The sequence below is a fragment of the Microcebus murinus genome, chromosome X (assembly GCF_040939455.1).
Source record: "Microcebus murinus isolate Inina chromosome X, M.murinus_Inina_mat1.0, whole genome shotgun sequence".
NCBI classification, from domain to species: Eukaryota; Metazoa; Chordata; class Mammalia; order Primates; family Cheirogaleidae; genus Microcebus; species Microcebus murinus.
In genome coordinates this window covers 114471848-114487022 of record NC_134136.1, presented here as the reverse complement: position 1 = coordinate 114487022, position 15175 = coordinate 114471848, and the positions used below count along the sequence as shown (strand labels likewise).

Here is a 15175-nt window from a genome sequence, read left to right as displayed (position 1 = left end):
ATGGTGGGCTAATTTTTTTAATTTTTTAGAGACAGTCTTAAACTCCTAGCCTCAAGTGATCCTCCTGTCTCAGCCTCCCAAAGTGCTGGGATTACAGGCATGAGCCACTGTGCCTGGCCCAAATTTCTTATTAACGTATTACTACTCATCTCAGAATATCTCTATGGTTTCCCACTACCCTTATTTTTCAAAACCCCATTCTGTAATGGCATTTTACAATTACTTGCTTGGATTTTGTTTTCTATTTCTTTCTTTTTATTTTTTTAAAGAGCACAACATAAGCTGGAGTTTCAGAGGACAGCATTTAGGGGAGTAAAAGTAAAATCTCCAACAATTGAGGGATTCGTTGCCGGTAGACATATTTCAGGACCTTATTTCCAGCCTGAACTTTTCATTCAACAAGTGTTGGCCAGGCGTGGTGGCTCACGCCTGTAATCCTAGCACTCTGGGAGGCTGAGGCGGGAGGATTGCTCAAGGTCAGGAGTTCGAAACCAGCCTGAGCAAGAGCAAGACCCCGTCTCTACTATAAATAGAAATAAATTAATTGGCCTATTAATATATATAGAAAAAATTAGCTGGGCGTGGTGGCGCATGCCTGTAGTCCCAGCTACTTGGGAGGCTGAGGCAGGAGGGTCACTTGAGCCCAGGAGTTTGAGGTTGTTGTGAGCTAGGATGATGCCACGGCACTCACTCTAGCCTGGGCAACAAAGTGAGACTCTGTCTCAAAAAACAAAAACAAAAACAAAAAAAACCAAGTATTTATTGCAATCCAAATGTGTATAAGCCAGGAGCTATGCCCACAATACAAATATGAATAACAATAGATATTTTTTGTTATCGTTCTTTGAGAACTTGGAGCTTCACATGCATTATTTAACTTAATCCTTACAATTTACAAATCAATTCAATTCAATTTATATTTTTGCTTCTAATACATGCTAAATGAACAAGACAGTCATAGTCCCTAACAGAGTCTAGTGGAGCAGAGAGACAAGTAGACCAGACAATTGCTTAGGGGATACAGTGAAAAAATTAATGTGTACCATGAACCAAGAAACTTTGTGAGCCTTTCCACCTGAGGCACTATTTGTGGTCTAAAGTCAAAGTCTTACTCAATATACAGTTAACACTATAAATTCATAGTCACCAACTTAGACTGGGCAATTCAACACTAGCAATCTTACTTTCTTCTCTAGTAAATTTTACCCTTACTCTATACAAAGACTATTTCATGCCTCCTCCACCCTGCCCAGATTCTAGAATAAGCATCCTTTCCCATCTTGCCTGAGACTATTCTGGTTTTATCACTGAAAGTCCCAAGTCATAGGAAATTTCTTGGTCTCATGCAAACCAGGATAGTTGGTCACCCCCACCCTGTCCCTTTCTTCTGTTTATTGTCCCTTCTTCTGACATCACACATCCACTGTGAACGGACAGCCTGGCCTCATATCTCATTAAAAAAATGGATCCCATGAGGCTGGAATTTCTTCATCATCTTTCCACTAAATCTATAAACTGTGTCTGCATTTGCACTCATCCTAATCTGTCTATCCCATGTTATAAAAAGTAAAGAAAACTAAAAACTATTGCTGAAATAAATTAAAGAAGACCAAAATAAATGGAAAGACATTCCATGTTAATAGTTTGAAAGACTTAAGTCTTATTAATATGGCAATACTCCCCCAAAAGATCTATAGATTTAATGCAATAACTATCAAAATTTCAATGACCTCCAATGACAGAAATGAAAAAAACTGATTCTCAAGCTCAAATGGAACTGCAAGGGGCTCTGAATAACCACAACATTATAAAAGTAAAACAAAGTTTGTGGACTCACACTTCCTAATTTTAAAACTTACTATAATGCTACAATAATCAAAACAGTGTGGTACTGGCACAAGAACAGACATAAAGATAAATGAGAAGAATTGAGAACCCAGAAATAAACTCAAACATCTACAACCAATTTATTTTTCAAAAAGGATATCAAGGCCATTTGATGAGTAAAAATAGTTTCTTCAAAAAATGGTGCTTTGTTGATAAACACATGCAAAAGAATCAATTTGGACTCCTACCTCACTCTATATATGAAAATTGACTCAAAATGGATCAATGACCTAAATATAACAGCTAACACTATAAAACTACTAGAAGAAAACCTAGGGTTAAATCTTCATGACATCAGATTTGGGAATAGGTTCTTAGATTTGACACCAAAAACATGAGCAACAAAAGAAAAAAATAGGTAAGTTAGACCTCATCAAAATTAAAAACTTTTGTGTATCAAAGGACATTATCAAGAATGTGAAAAGATAACCTATAAGATAATAGAGAATACTTGCAAATCATGTATCTGATAAGTGTTTAACACCTAGAGTATATAAAGAACACTTATAACTCATAATCAAAAAGACAAACAACCCAATTTAAAAATGGACAAAAGATTTGAACACACATTTCTCCAAAGAAAGATATACAAAAAGCACATGACAATGTGTGTGACATTATTAATCAATAAGGAAATGCAAATCAAAACCACAATGAGATATCATTTCACAATCATTAATATGGATTTAATTTTTTAAAAAGTAACAAATGTTGACAAGGATGTGGAGAAATAAGGATACTCATATTTAAAATACATTGCTGGTGGGAATGTAAAATGGTATTGGTGCTGTAAAAAACATTTTGGCACTTCTTCAAAAAGTCAAACACAGAATTACCATGTGACCTAGCAATGCCACTCCTGTGTACATGCTCTCAAGAGAAATGAAAACATGTCCACATGGAAACTTGTACGTGAATGTTTACAATAGCATTATTCATAATAGCCAAAAGGTGGAAGCAATCCAAATGCCCATCAATGGATGAATTAACAAGTAAATTATGGTATATTCACACAATGGAATATTATTTGGCCATAACAAGGAACAAAAGTATGATGCATGCTACAACTTGGATGAACCTCAAAAACATTATGCTAAGTGAAAGAAGCCAGACATAAAAGGTCACGTGTTGTATGATGCCTTTTATATGATATCTCTAAAATAGGAAATACATAGAGACAGAAAGTAGATTAGTGGTCACCAGGGGGTGGGGGAATGGGGGATGATTGTATAATGGATGTAGGGTGTTTTTCTGGGGTGATAAAAAGGCTTTGAAACTAGAGGGAGGTAGTGGTTGTGCAACATTTTCAATACACTAATGCCAACAAATTGTACAATACTTAATTGTGTGTTATGTGAATTTCACCTCAATAAAAGGGGGAAATCTTTCCATAGGGTAGACCTTGAGAAATGCACCTACTCATCCACTTCCTGAGAAGAGGGAAGTTGTCCCTGGTTGGAATACATATGGACTCGTAGGAGTGATGAATTCCATGACTGGTTCGTGGAAGGAGAAAGATTACAAGATTAAGGATAAGGAAGTCAAGAGAAGAGGCATGTGTATGGACATATGGGGTAGACACAAAGTGTGACAATCTTTGTAGCACATGTTAATGCTCACCAGAGCACATGCACTACAGGAGAGGAACCAGAAAAACAAGTAGACAGAATGACTCAACAAGTTGATGTCAGCCAGTCTCTGTCATGAATCTGTACTGCTACCCCAGTACTGGCACAACAGGCACATGAACGAGTAGCTATGGTAGGAGAGATGGTGATTATGCCCACGCTCAACAGCATGGGCTCCCATTCACCAAGGTTGATCATACTACTGCCATCTCTGAATGTCCAACTTGTCAACAACAGAGACCAATGCTGAGACCCCAATAACAACATCACTCCTCAATGAAACCAACTATTCACTGGGTGTCAAATTGATTACATTGGACCACTTTTACCCTGTAATGCACAGCAGTTTATCTTGCCTGGAATCAATGCATCTACAGGATAAGGAATTATCTTTCCTCCTTCCAGGGTCTTAGCATCACTATTTGAGGGCTTACAGAATGTTTGATCTATCAACATGGGGTCTTGTAGAACACTGCATTGGAACAAGGGGACCCACTTTGCAGTAAAGGAGGTACAGTAAAGGACATCCATTGGTCCTATCACATACTGAACCCCCCAGAAGCTGCTGGCCTGATACAGAAATGGAACAGCTTGTTGAAGGCACAGCTGAGGTGCTAGAAATGATACTCTGTCATCCTCCAGGATGCTACATATACCTTAAATTAATGACCATTATATGCTGCTGCGTCCCCGGTCAGTGAACAATAAGAGTCCAATGAGAAAGGGTGAAAGTAGGAGTGGCCCTGTGTACCATTACTCTCCATAACCCACTTGGGGAAGTTGTGCTTCTTGTCCAGCAACTCTCAGATCTGCAGGTTTAGAGGTTCTGGCTCCCAAAGGGGTAACTCTTCCATCAGAGGCTCAGAAAAAGTCCTATTAAAATTTCAACTATCCCTTCTACCCAGTCATTTTAGGCTTCACACTCTAAGAGTCAAGCAGGCAACAAGAGTCATTGTCCTGGTAGGTTTAATTGACTTTAATCTTCACGAGGAGGTAGGGCTCCGTTACACAATGGAGATAGGAGGATTATATTTGACATTCAGATGATATTCTTTGCCATCTCTTGATACTTCCTTGCTCAGTTTTGATAGGAAATAGACAAGTGTGGCAACCCTGACCTGAAAAGGGCACGGTGACCAGGGCTCAGACCCCTCAGGGTTGAGAATCTGCATCGTGTTACCAGGTAAGCCACCCACACCAACAGTTGCTTTCCAAGGACGAAGAGAATCTAGAATGGGTAGTAGAGAAAGGAGACATCAAATATCAGTTGAGCCTTCAAGACCAGTTGTAGTAGCTGGGTCTGTTGTTTATCTCACCAACCTTGCTCTTGTAAGTTCTTCCAGGAAACGAAGCCCACCTGAGTGCTGAAGCTGCTGCCGCCCACGTTTGTTCTAGGAAGCAAGTGGGTCTGAGCATAATGCTGTGCACTGTGGCACACTGCCCAAATGTCCCACATCAGAACTGAAGCACCCATTCCCCCTGCTGCTGGAAGTGTTGGCAGCTGACAGCTCGCAGCTAAGTCCCTCCCTGGGGACCGCCTTCAGCTGAATATACCTGCCTCATTCGCGTCCCCGTCCCAGGGGCAGCTCATATATACAATGGCAGGTCAATGTGGGAGTACAAAGGCCTGGCTCCCTCCTCTCAATTGGGGACAATTCTAAAGGACCATCCCAGCACCAGAGCTCCCCGTGAGGTCAACTGAGCCTTGGGTGCAACCACATCACAGTTCAACGTCTCTCTCTGCCTGTTTCTGCATCCCTCGTGCCCCTGAGGTGTAGATAGATCCTGACAGCGCTCCGCAATAAACTTTCCGCATGCAAATCTCTGTCTCGGAGTCTGTTTCCCAGGAAACCAGGCCTGTGACAAACTGTTTTACAGTAGTACTCTTGGGCACTACCCAAGTGAAATACTGGGTGTAGTTGCAGTGCTGAGGAGTTATTGCTTCCTCCCTTACAGCGTTGAGGAATCCTCATGAGTCTGAAAAATCAACACCAGCGACTCTGAAGGAGACATTTCTATTGGTCTGTCTTCCTCTAGCTACCCTGGGAGGGAGATTTCGCCATTGATCAATTAGACAACGCCAATCCGACCGAGCTGCACTGAGGGTCCTCGTGTTAATTATTGTAGCAGCAGCCTCTACCCTGGGCCTAACCCCACAAGACTAACTCATAGGGTAAAATAAGGAAAAGACACTTGGAGACAGAATGGCATTCAGATGTCATTCTTATTTATCTGTGTGGAGACAGCTGAAACCATTCTTGATGGATGGTCCCACAATAATTCAGCAGGACTGGCTGTAAAAGTTGAATAGTGTGTGACATTTTGAGCAGCGAGAAACCTGGCATGTCTTACAGCTCATCTTTCCAGTAATTTCCTTCAGAGCATCCTTAGTGCTCTGTACCAGCCTTTTCATCTGCCCACTTATCTGGGGAATGGGGGAGGATCGTGACAGTGGGATAAGGTTTCTGTCTGTAAATCCTCTATATTCAACTGGGGCAAAGGCAGACCCATTTGCAGAGATAAGTGAGTTGCAATGCCCACACTATAAATCACTCATTGAAGACCTAAGCACGTGAAAGCAGGGGTCTTAGATGGAACAATGAGCATAAAAAGTCATGTCTCTGGATTGGTCCTACCAAATTCTTGGCTGGGGATTTCACAGCCCTTCCTAAAGAGAAGAAGGTACATTTGCCAAATATACTGCAAGCCCTGGCATGTACCGTGTTTCCCTGAAAATAAGACAAGGTCTTATATTTATTTTTCCTCAAGAAGACACCCTAGGGCTTATTTTCAGGGGATGTGTTATTTTCCCCTCAAAGCCTCAGCTTGCAGCACACACAGGATGGCTGGGACCTGACAGGGGGAGCCAACCTTGGTGGGGCTGCCCGCACCTTTCCAGTCACCTCTGGGATAGTAGCTGTCACGATGGGGCAGATGAGAAGGGCTGCTTGTATTCTTTACTTCTCCACAGCATAATGCATGGGTTGTGCGGATGCGCTGCGTAGCCACGCCCATCACTAGGGCTTATTTTCGGGGTAGGGCTTCTATTGCGCAAATGCTTAGAAATCCTGCTAGGGCTTATTTTATGGGTAGGTCTTATTTTGGGGGAAACTCAGTATCAACAATATTGTTGTCATTCTGGTATTAGGATCTATCCTCATATTTTCCTGTGAACAGTTCCCTTATCTAAATGTACTGTGGGCAAGGTAACAATTTGACCATCTTTCTAGAATAATTATGGTTTTCATGAGACTATATTGTGACAGACATAGTTACCAATTATTGATAAATTGAAACCGGAGTTGACCTTCAGCTTCCGTGCTCAACTCTTAATGAAAACAATTGCAAATACCCTGGTAGAACTCTTATGAAACAGAGAACAGCAATGAAAACTGTGGGAATTATTTTAAAAGACAAAAGCTGGTTCTATGAAAAGATTTTTTTTTAAATACAGACCTCCAGCAAGAGTTATCAGTAATAAAAGAGAGCCTGCCAGGTCGTTTGTGGAGAGCAGGAGGCTCCTGGCTCCTTTCCCTCCGCCTTCGGAGTTCACCTTTGCTCAGGGGGACAGCTGACAAGGAGGAGGGATGCGACCAAGTGACCCGCGATCTGTGTGCGGAGTTCTGGCCGGGGCGTCATCAGAGCCCTGAAGCACCTCGCTACTCCCTCCGGACGGGGATGGGTCGCCTGTCCTGCCCAATAAGTGCAATGGCATCTTCCTGGCGGCTATGGGCATCCCAGCCCAGGCTCGCTGGTGGCCGGTCCAGGTCCTCTCTAGTCTTTGTTCGCTGCTCTTCGCCATCCTTCTGGCCTTCCTCCTCGCCGCCGCCTGTCTGATCGTTAAAGAGTTGCATGCTGAGAATTTGAAGAGTGAAGATGACATTGACACTGGGCTATCAGGATTCTGGACTCTGCTTATGATATCCGTAGCTGCTGGATTTTCCTGTTGCAGCTTTCTTTGGACAGTGACTTATTTTGATTCTTTTGAACCAGGAATGTTTCCTCCTACTCCATGTTTACCTGCCAGGTTCCAGAAACTGACTGGTCATTCTTTCCACACGGGCTATATATAGCATGGCAATTTGGAATGGGATTGTAGCTGCCCTTACTGGAGCACGGTGCCTTATGTAAATCCACAGTGAAGCAATATTGTTGATACTACTTAGTCATGATTGTTTTGTAACGACAAGAGAGAACATCACTGCCTACTCAGAAGACCAGAAACCCTGCTGTTCATTATGTGGTTCAGATATGTGTCATAATCATCATCATTAAGGAGGACCTTTTAAAGCATCGTTCTAGAGTCTAGGAATGGGGAATATCTGAATGTTAAGTTTTAAGTACTTTCTTAAAAGTATAAGATGTTTATCTCATCTTTTTACTTTTATGCATGTAGCTTTTTTTTTTTTTTTTGAGACGGAGTCTCACTCTGTTGCCAGGGCTAGAGTGCCATGGCGTCAGTCTAGCTCACAACAACCTCACATTCCTGGACTCAAGCCATCCTCCTGCCTCAGCCTCCCCAGTTAGCTGGGACTACAGGCATGCGCCACTGTGCCCGGCTAATTTTTTTTTCTATTTTTAATTGTTTGGCTAATTTCTTTCTATTTATAGTAGAGACAGTCTCGCTCTTGCTCAAGCTGGTCTTGAACTCCTGAGCTCAAGCAATCCTCCCGCCTCGGCCTCCCAGAGTGCTAGGATTACAGGTGTGAGCCACCACACCCGGCCTATGTGTGTAGTTTTTATAAGTTGTAGAAAACATTTTAATGGAAATAAAACTAAAAAAATTGAATCCAGGACAATGCCTACCTTTCCACATGTGTATCACATTTTTTGCTAAGATACTAATATTACTGTTTAATTGAGATACAAATATCTTATTTATATGTTACGGAAGTAAAAGATGCCTACTATGCCAACATTTTATAGAAGCTACTTTTAAATCAAAATATTTATTTTTGATATTCATATAATCAATAGAAGGTGAATTCATTTTTTATGGGGCATTTCCTGTTGTGTTGTTTTTTCATATTTTCCACTATATATATTGAATTGGTATTTTTTAAAATTATTACATCTAGACAACTATAAACATCATCTCTTAGTGGTACAAACCCACCTTTAAGAAAAAGCAAAAAAGCACATGGCCTACGTTTAAAATTGAGTAAGTTTATTTTTAACAAAAAATGACTGAAAAGGGTAAATTATCTAAGTCACTGAAATATTGAGAAATTTGAAAAAAGAATAAAAGAGAGAATATATGAATAAATACAATACAGAAAGAAAAGGAAGGAATAACCACAGACACAAAAGTGATGATTTATAAAAGAAAAAAGCGTTATGAATAACTCTGTACAACTAAAATTGAAAAAGAAAAAAGAAAAAGAGAGTTCGATCGGTAGTGGGAGCAGAGAGTGTACCCCAGAGTGCCCTGTGCAGCCCCACCGCCGCCGCCGGCCTAGTCACCATCAGCCCCAGTCACCATCCCGGCAACCATGAGCAGCGACGCCGACACCCAGAAGCCGCCCGCCCGGGGCCCCCGCCCTCAGCGCGGCCCACACCAAGCCGGGCACCACGGGCAGCGGCGCAGGGAGCGGTGGCCCGGGAGGCCTTACATCGGTGGCGCCTGCCGCTGGGGACAAAAAGATCATCGCAACGAAGGTTTTAGGGACAGTAAAATGGTTCAATGTAAGAAACGGATATGGTTTCATCAACAGGAATGACACCAAGGAAGATGTATTTGTGCACCAGACTGCCATAAAGAAGAATAACCCCAGGAAGGACCTTCGCAGTGCAGGGGATGGAGAGACTGTGGGGTTTGATGTTGTTAAAGGAGAAAAGGACACGGAGGCAGCAAATGTCGCAGGCCCTGGTGGAATTCCAGTTCAAGGCAGTAAATATGCAGCAGACCGTAACCATTATAGACGCTATCCACGTCGCAGGGGTCCTCTACGCAATTATCAGCAGAATTATCAGAACAGTGACAGTGGGGAAAAGAATGAGGGACCGGAGGGTGCTCCTGAAGGCCAGGCCCAACAGCACCGGCCCTACCGCAGGCGAAGGTCCCCACCTTACTACACGCGGAGACCCCATGGGCGTCGACCACAGGATTCCAACCCTCCTGTACAGGGAGCAGTGATGGAGGGCGCTGAAAACCAGGGTGCAGGAGAACCAGGTAGACCACCAGTAAGACAGAACATGTATGGGGTTACAGACCATGATTCCGCAGGGGCCCTCCTCGCCAAAGACAGCCCAGAGAGGACGGCAATGAAGAGGATAAAGAGAATCAAGGAGATGAGACCCAAGGTCAGCAGCCGCCTCAACGTCGGTACCGCCGCAACTTCAATTACCAACGCAGACGCCCAGAAAACCCTAAACCACAAGATGGCAAAGAGACAAAAGCAGCCGATCCACCAGCTGAGAATCCGTCCGCTCCCGAGGCTGAGCAGGGCGGGGCTGAGTAAATGCCGGCTTACCATCTCTGCCATCGTCCGGTTTAGTCATCCAACAAGAAATGAATATGAAATTCCAGCAATAAGAAATGAAGAAAAGATTGGAACTGAAGACCTTAAGTGCTTGCTTTTTGCCCCTTGACCAGATAACTAGAACTATCTCCATTATCTATGCAGCATGGGGTTTTTATTATTTTTACCTAAAGATGTCTTTTTTGGTAATAACAAATGTGGTTTTTTAAAAAAGCCTGGTTTTTCTCTATGCCTTTAAAGGTTTTTAAATTGTTTCATATCTGGTCAAGTTGAGATTTTTAAGAACTTCATTTTTAATTTGTAATAAAAGTTCACAAACTTGATTTTTTGAAAAAAGTCAATAAACTGCAAGCACCTGTTAATAAAGGTCTTAAATAATAAAAAAAGAAAAAAGAAAAAAATTCTATAAATATTTAAAATGCCGAAGTTTGATCAAGAAGAAGATAGCTAATTTTAGGCCAACAAGTATGAAGAGATTATAATAGTAGTCAAAAGATAGCTCATGCCCCAGATATCAGGCCCCAGTGATTTTATGGGTGAGTTCTCTGAAATTTTCAAGAAATGCTTAATTCCTGTTTTACAAATTGTCTCATAGTTTAGAAAAAGAGTGAAAGCTATCCAGCTCATTTTGAGGCCAGTATAATCTTAATCCCAAAACCATTCAGTGACAATTTTTTTTAAAAAAGATACTTATAGGGCTTTTTCATTTATGAAAACAAATAGCAAATATTTTGTTTGGGATTTGTACAACTGAATTCAACAGGATTTTTAAAAAATATCCATCATGATAAAGGTTTTCTTCCAGAAATTCAACAATGGTTCAGTATTAGTATACTGAATATACTTAGCAAGCTAGGAATGTAAAGAAATGTTCTTAACTTGAAAAAGATTATGTATCAAAGCCTATGGCAAATTACTTAATGGAGAAACTTTAGACACATTCCTTTTAAGACTGTGAATAAGACTAAGATGTCCTAGACATTATTGCTGTTTAATATAGCATGAAAATCCTGGCCAATGATAGAAAATGAAAATAATTAAGAAGTTGTATTAGTCAGGGTTCTCCAGAGAAACAGTGCCAATAGTATGTAGGTGGATAGTGAGAGAGAGAGCAAGGGGGAGGGGAGGGGGGGAGAGAGAGATGGGGGGGGAGGGAGGGAGGGAAAGAGAGAGAGAGAGATTGATTAAGGATTTAAGGATTTTCAGGATTATGTGGGCTAACAAGTCCAAAATCTGCAGGGTGGGCCAGCATGGTGGGGACCCAAGGAAGAGCTGATGTTGCAGTTCAAGTCCAAAGGCAATCTAGAGGGAAAATTCTCTCTACCTCAGAGGATATTATTCTTTTTTTCTTAAAGCCTTCAACTGATTGGATGTGGCCCACCCACATTATAGAGGGTAATCTGCTTTATTCAAAGTCTGTAGATTTAAATATTAATTACATCTAAAAATAGCTTCACAGTGACATCTAGACTGGTGTTTGACCAAATAACTAGGCATCATAGCCTAGCCAAGTTGACACATAGAATTAACCATCACAGAGGTATAATTTTTGGAAAGAAAAAGATGAAACTGCTATTTGCAAGTGATATGATCATCTATCTAGAAATAAAAATACAATCAACAAACTCTTTAATAGGAGATGTATATAAGGTTTCTAACTAGAAAACCAACCTTCAGAAATCAGTAGCAGCTCTTTACTCCAGAAATAACCAGAATCTACAAAATATTAGTATAATAAAAATGAAATTATTTACAATAGCTACAAAACTATAGTGTCTAAAATTAACTTAATCAAGAATACACAAGCCATCTCTGGAGAATACAGTGAAGTACTGGCACAGGGATAGAAAAACTGACCAATGAAAAAGAATCAAGAATTTAGAGCAGACACACATTCAGTTCACCTGATTTATTACAGTGAAAAAAGGATAGTCTCTTAAATAAATGGTACTGGGTTAATTTCATGTCTAAATGGGAAAAAAAAAAGATTCTGGATCCCTATCTCACACCATACATATAAATCAATTCCAGAAAAATTGTAGATCTAAATAGGAAAGACAACATAATAAAGCTTTTTACAGGAAAACATCTTCATGACTTAGTGTGGGCAAAGATTTCTTTAACAGAACACAAAAAGCACTAGCTATGAAAGTAAAAGATGGTAAGTTCGACTATGTGACATTAAGAGAATGAAAAGGCAACCAACAGAGTGAAAGAGGATATTTTCAGTACATATATTAGACAAAGGATTCATATCCAGGCTATACAAGGAGCCGCTACAAATGAATAAGAAAAAGACAATCCGAAAGAAAAATGGGCAAAAGGCTTAAGTAGACACTTCAAAAAAACAAACAAAAAAAGATGTTAGTAAACTAGGTGCAGTGGTGTGTACCTATAGAGCTACTCAGGAGCCTGAGGTGGGAGGATTGCTTGAGGCCAGGAGTTCAAGGCCAGCCTGGACAACAAAGCAAGACCTCATCTCTATTAAAAAGAAGAAGAAGAAGAAGATGTTTAAGTGGCAAATATATGAGAAGGTGTTCAACTTCATTATTGCATTAGAGAAATGCAAGCTAAAACCACAATGAATACTACTATACTTCTCCCCTACCCCCAGAATAGCTAAAATGAAATAGAGGTGGAAAATACTATGTATTTGCAAAGATGTGGAGCAACTAGAACTCTCATGCCATTCTGGTAGAGGGTAAATTAGCACAACCACTTTGAAAAATTCTTTGACAGAAACTACTAAATCTGAATGTATGCATACCTTTTGACTCAGTAGAAATGTACACATAAGTTCATCAAAAGATGTGTACAAGAGTTTTCATAGCACTACTGTTTATTATAGCCAAATCCTGGAAACTACCCATGTGCCCATCAACAGTGGAATGAATGAATTGTGGTATAATCACGTAATGCCACACTGTACAGCAATGAGAATGAACAAACTGCACCTAGATGCAAAAGTGTGGGTGATCTTACAAGCATAATATTGAATGAAAGCTATTAGACATGAGAGCACATAAAGCATTATTCCATTTATATGAGCCAAAAAACAAAACACACACAAAAAAATCAAAGTCAAAACCAATTTATGATGGGTATTGGATGAAAATGGGCAGGAGGAAGGCTTCTGCGGTGCAGGCATTATTCTATTTTAGTTGTGTTTTCACTTTGTGGAAATTCATCAAATGACTTATGATTTGAACACTTTTATGTATGTATGCCATACTTGAATAAAAAGTCCAAACAAATTCTAAATAAGAGATTTCTTTTTTCAAACTACTCATGTTAGAGGCAAGGTTTTGGAGATCACCCACATGAAGTTAAAAAAAAAACCGGTGTGCCAAATGGAAAAAAATGAAAACTGGATCCCAATCTACCACCACCAATAAATGAAGACCCTGTGGATTAAGGACCTACAAAGTTAATTATTATTAATTATTATTAATTATTAATTATTATTTCTATAAAGTTAATAGAAGAAAATGTAGAAGAATATTTTTATGATCTCTACAGTCAGAGAAAAGACTTCTTAAATAAAACTTCGAAGGCACAACTCATAAAGCAAAAGAGGAAATTTGATGGCTTCAAAATCAAGGATTTCTGTTTATTGAAGGACACCACAAAGGGAATAGATATATGGCCAAAATGGAACAAAATGTTTTCAATGTATAAAAGCAATGAAAAATGAACATATCAAATATGTGAGAAACACCTGCAAATCAAACACAAAGAGAAACCACACCCCCCAAAATACGAACAGGCAGTTTAGAGAAGAGAAACCCACTTGGAGAAGTGCTCAAAATTATTTGTAATCAGACAGATGCAAATTAAAACAAAAATGAGATATCACTTTTTTGTATGTTCTACTGCAAAAGTTAGACGGCCGTATAATGCCGAGTGCTGGGAACCTGTGAGGCCATGGAGCCCTCTTGCATTGCTGGTGGGAATGTAGACTAGTGCAACCATTCTAGAGAAGAAACTGGCACCTCTGACATAAATTAAATAAGAACATGGAAAATGACCCAGCAATTCCCCTGCTGGGTATATATCCCATGAAAATTCAGAGATTCACAAGGTACATGTAAAACATGCTCAGGACAGTGTTTTAATCCAGGGGCTGCCCACCATGGAGTAATGCAAAGCATTTAGTAGCCATGGGCCGGGCTAGGTGGCTCACACCTGTAATCCTAGCACCCTGGGAGACCGAGGCGGAAGGATCACTCCAGGTCAGGAGTTCATGACCAGCCTGAGCAAGAGCGAGACCCTGTCTCTACTAAAAAAAAATAGAAAGAAATTAGCTGGACAACTAAAAAATATATATAGAAAAAATTAGCCGGGCATGGTGGCACATGCCTGTAGTCCCAGATACTCGGGAGGCTGAGGCAGGAGAATCACTTGAGCCCAGGAGTTTGAGGTTGCTGTGAGCTAGGCTGATGCCACAGCACTCTAGCGCGGGTAACAGAGTGAGACTCTGTCTCAAAAAAACCACAAAAAACAAAGCATTTAGTAGCAATGGATTAGACGTACCTATAGCCACATGGGTGAATCTTAAAGCTATGCTTCGTGAAAAATCTAAAAACCAGAACGAGATATATAACAGAATATACATAAATTTAAAATACATCAACAGAAGGCCGGGCGCTGTGGCTCACGCCTGTAATCCTAGCTCTTGGGAGGCCGAGGCGGGCGGATTGCTCAAGGTCAGGAGTTCAAAACCAGCCTGAGCAAGAGCGAGACCCCGTCTCTACTATAAATAGAAAGAAATTAATTGGCCAACTGATATATATATAAAAAATTAGCCGGGCATGGTGGCGCATGCCTGTAGTCCCAGCTACCTGGGAGGCTGAGGCAGAAGGATCACTCGAGCCCAGGAGTTTGAGGTTGCTGTGAGCTAGGCTGACGCCACGGCACTCACTCTAGCCTGGGCAACAAAGCGAGACTCTGTCTCAAAAAAAAAAAAAAAAAAAAAAAAAAAAAAAAAAAATACATCAACAGAACAGATAAACAAATTGTGTTATCTTCATATAATATAGTACTACTCAGCAATAAAAAGAAATAAACTATTGATACATATAATAGCATGCATGAATCTCAAAAACATTATATTAAACAAAAGCCAGACACAACAGAGTAGGCACTGTATGATTTTATGTCTATGTAATTCAAGAACAG

General features: G+C 40.5%; 2 pseudogenes; both read left to right on the top strand.

Moving 5' to 3' along the window:
* Positions 1-7646, top strand: part of LOC105880616 (ADP-ribosylation factor-like protein 6-interacting protein 6) — a 49230-nt pseudogene extending 41584 nt beyond the window's left edge.
* Positions 7647-9007: 1361 nt separating this feature from the next.
* LOC105880623 (Y-box-binding protein 1 pseudogene) lies at positions 9008-10135 on the top strand (annotated as a pseudogene).
* Positions 10136-15175: the final 5040 nt, after the last annotated feature.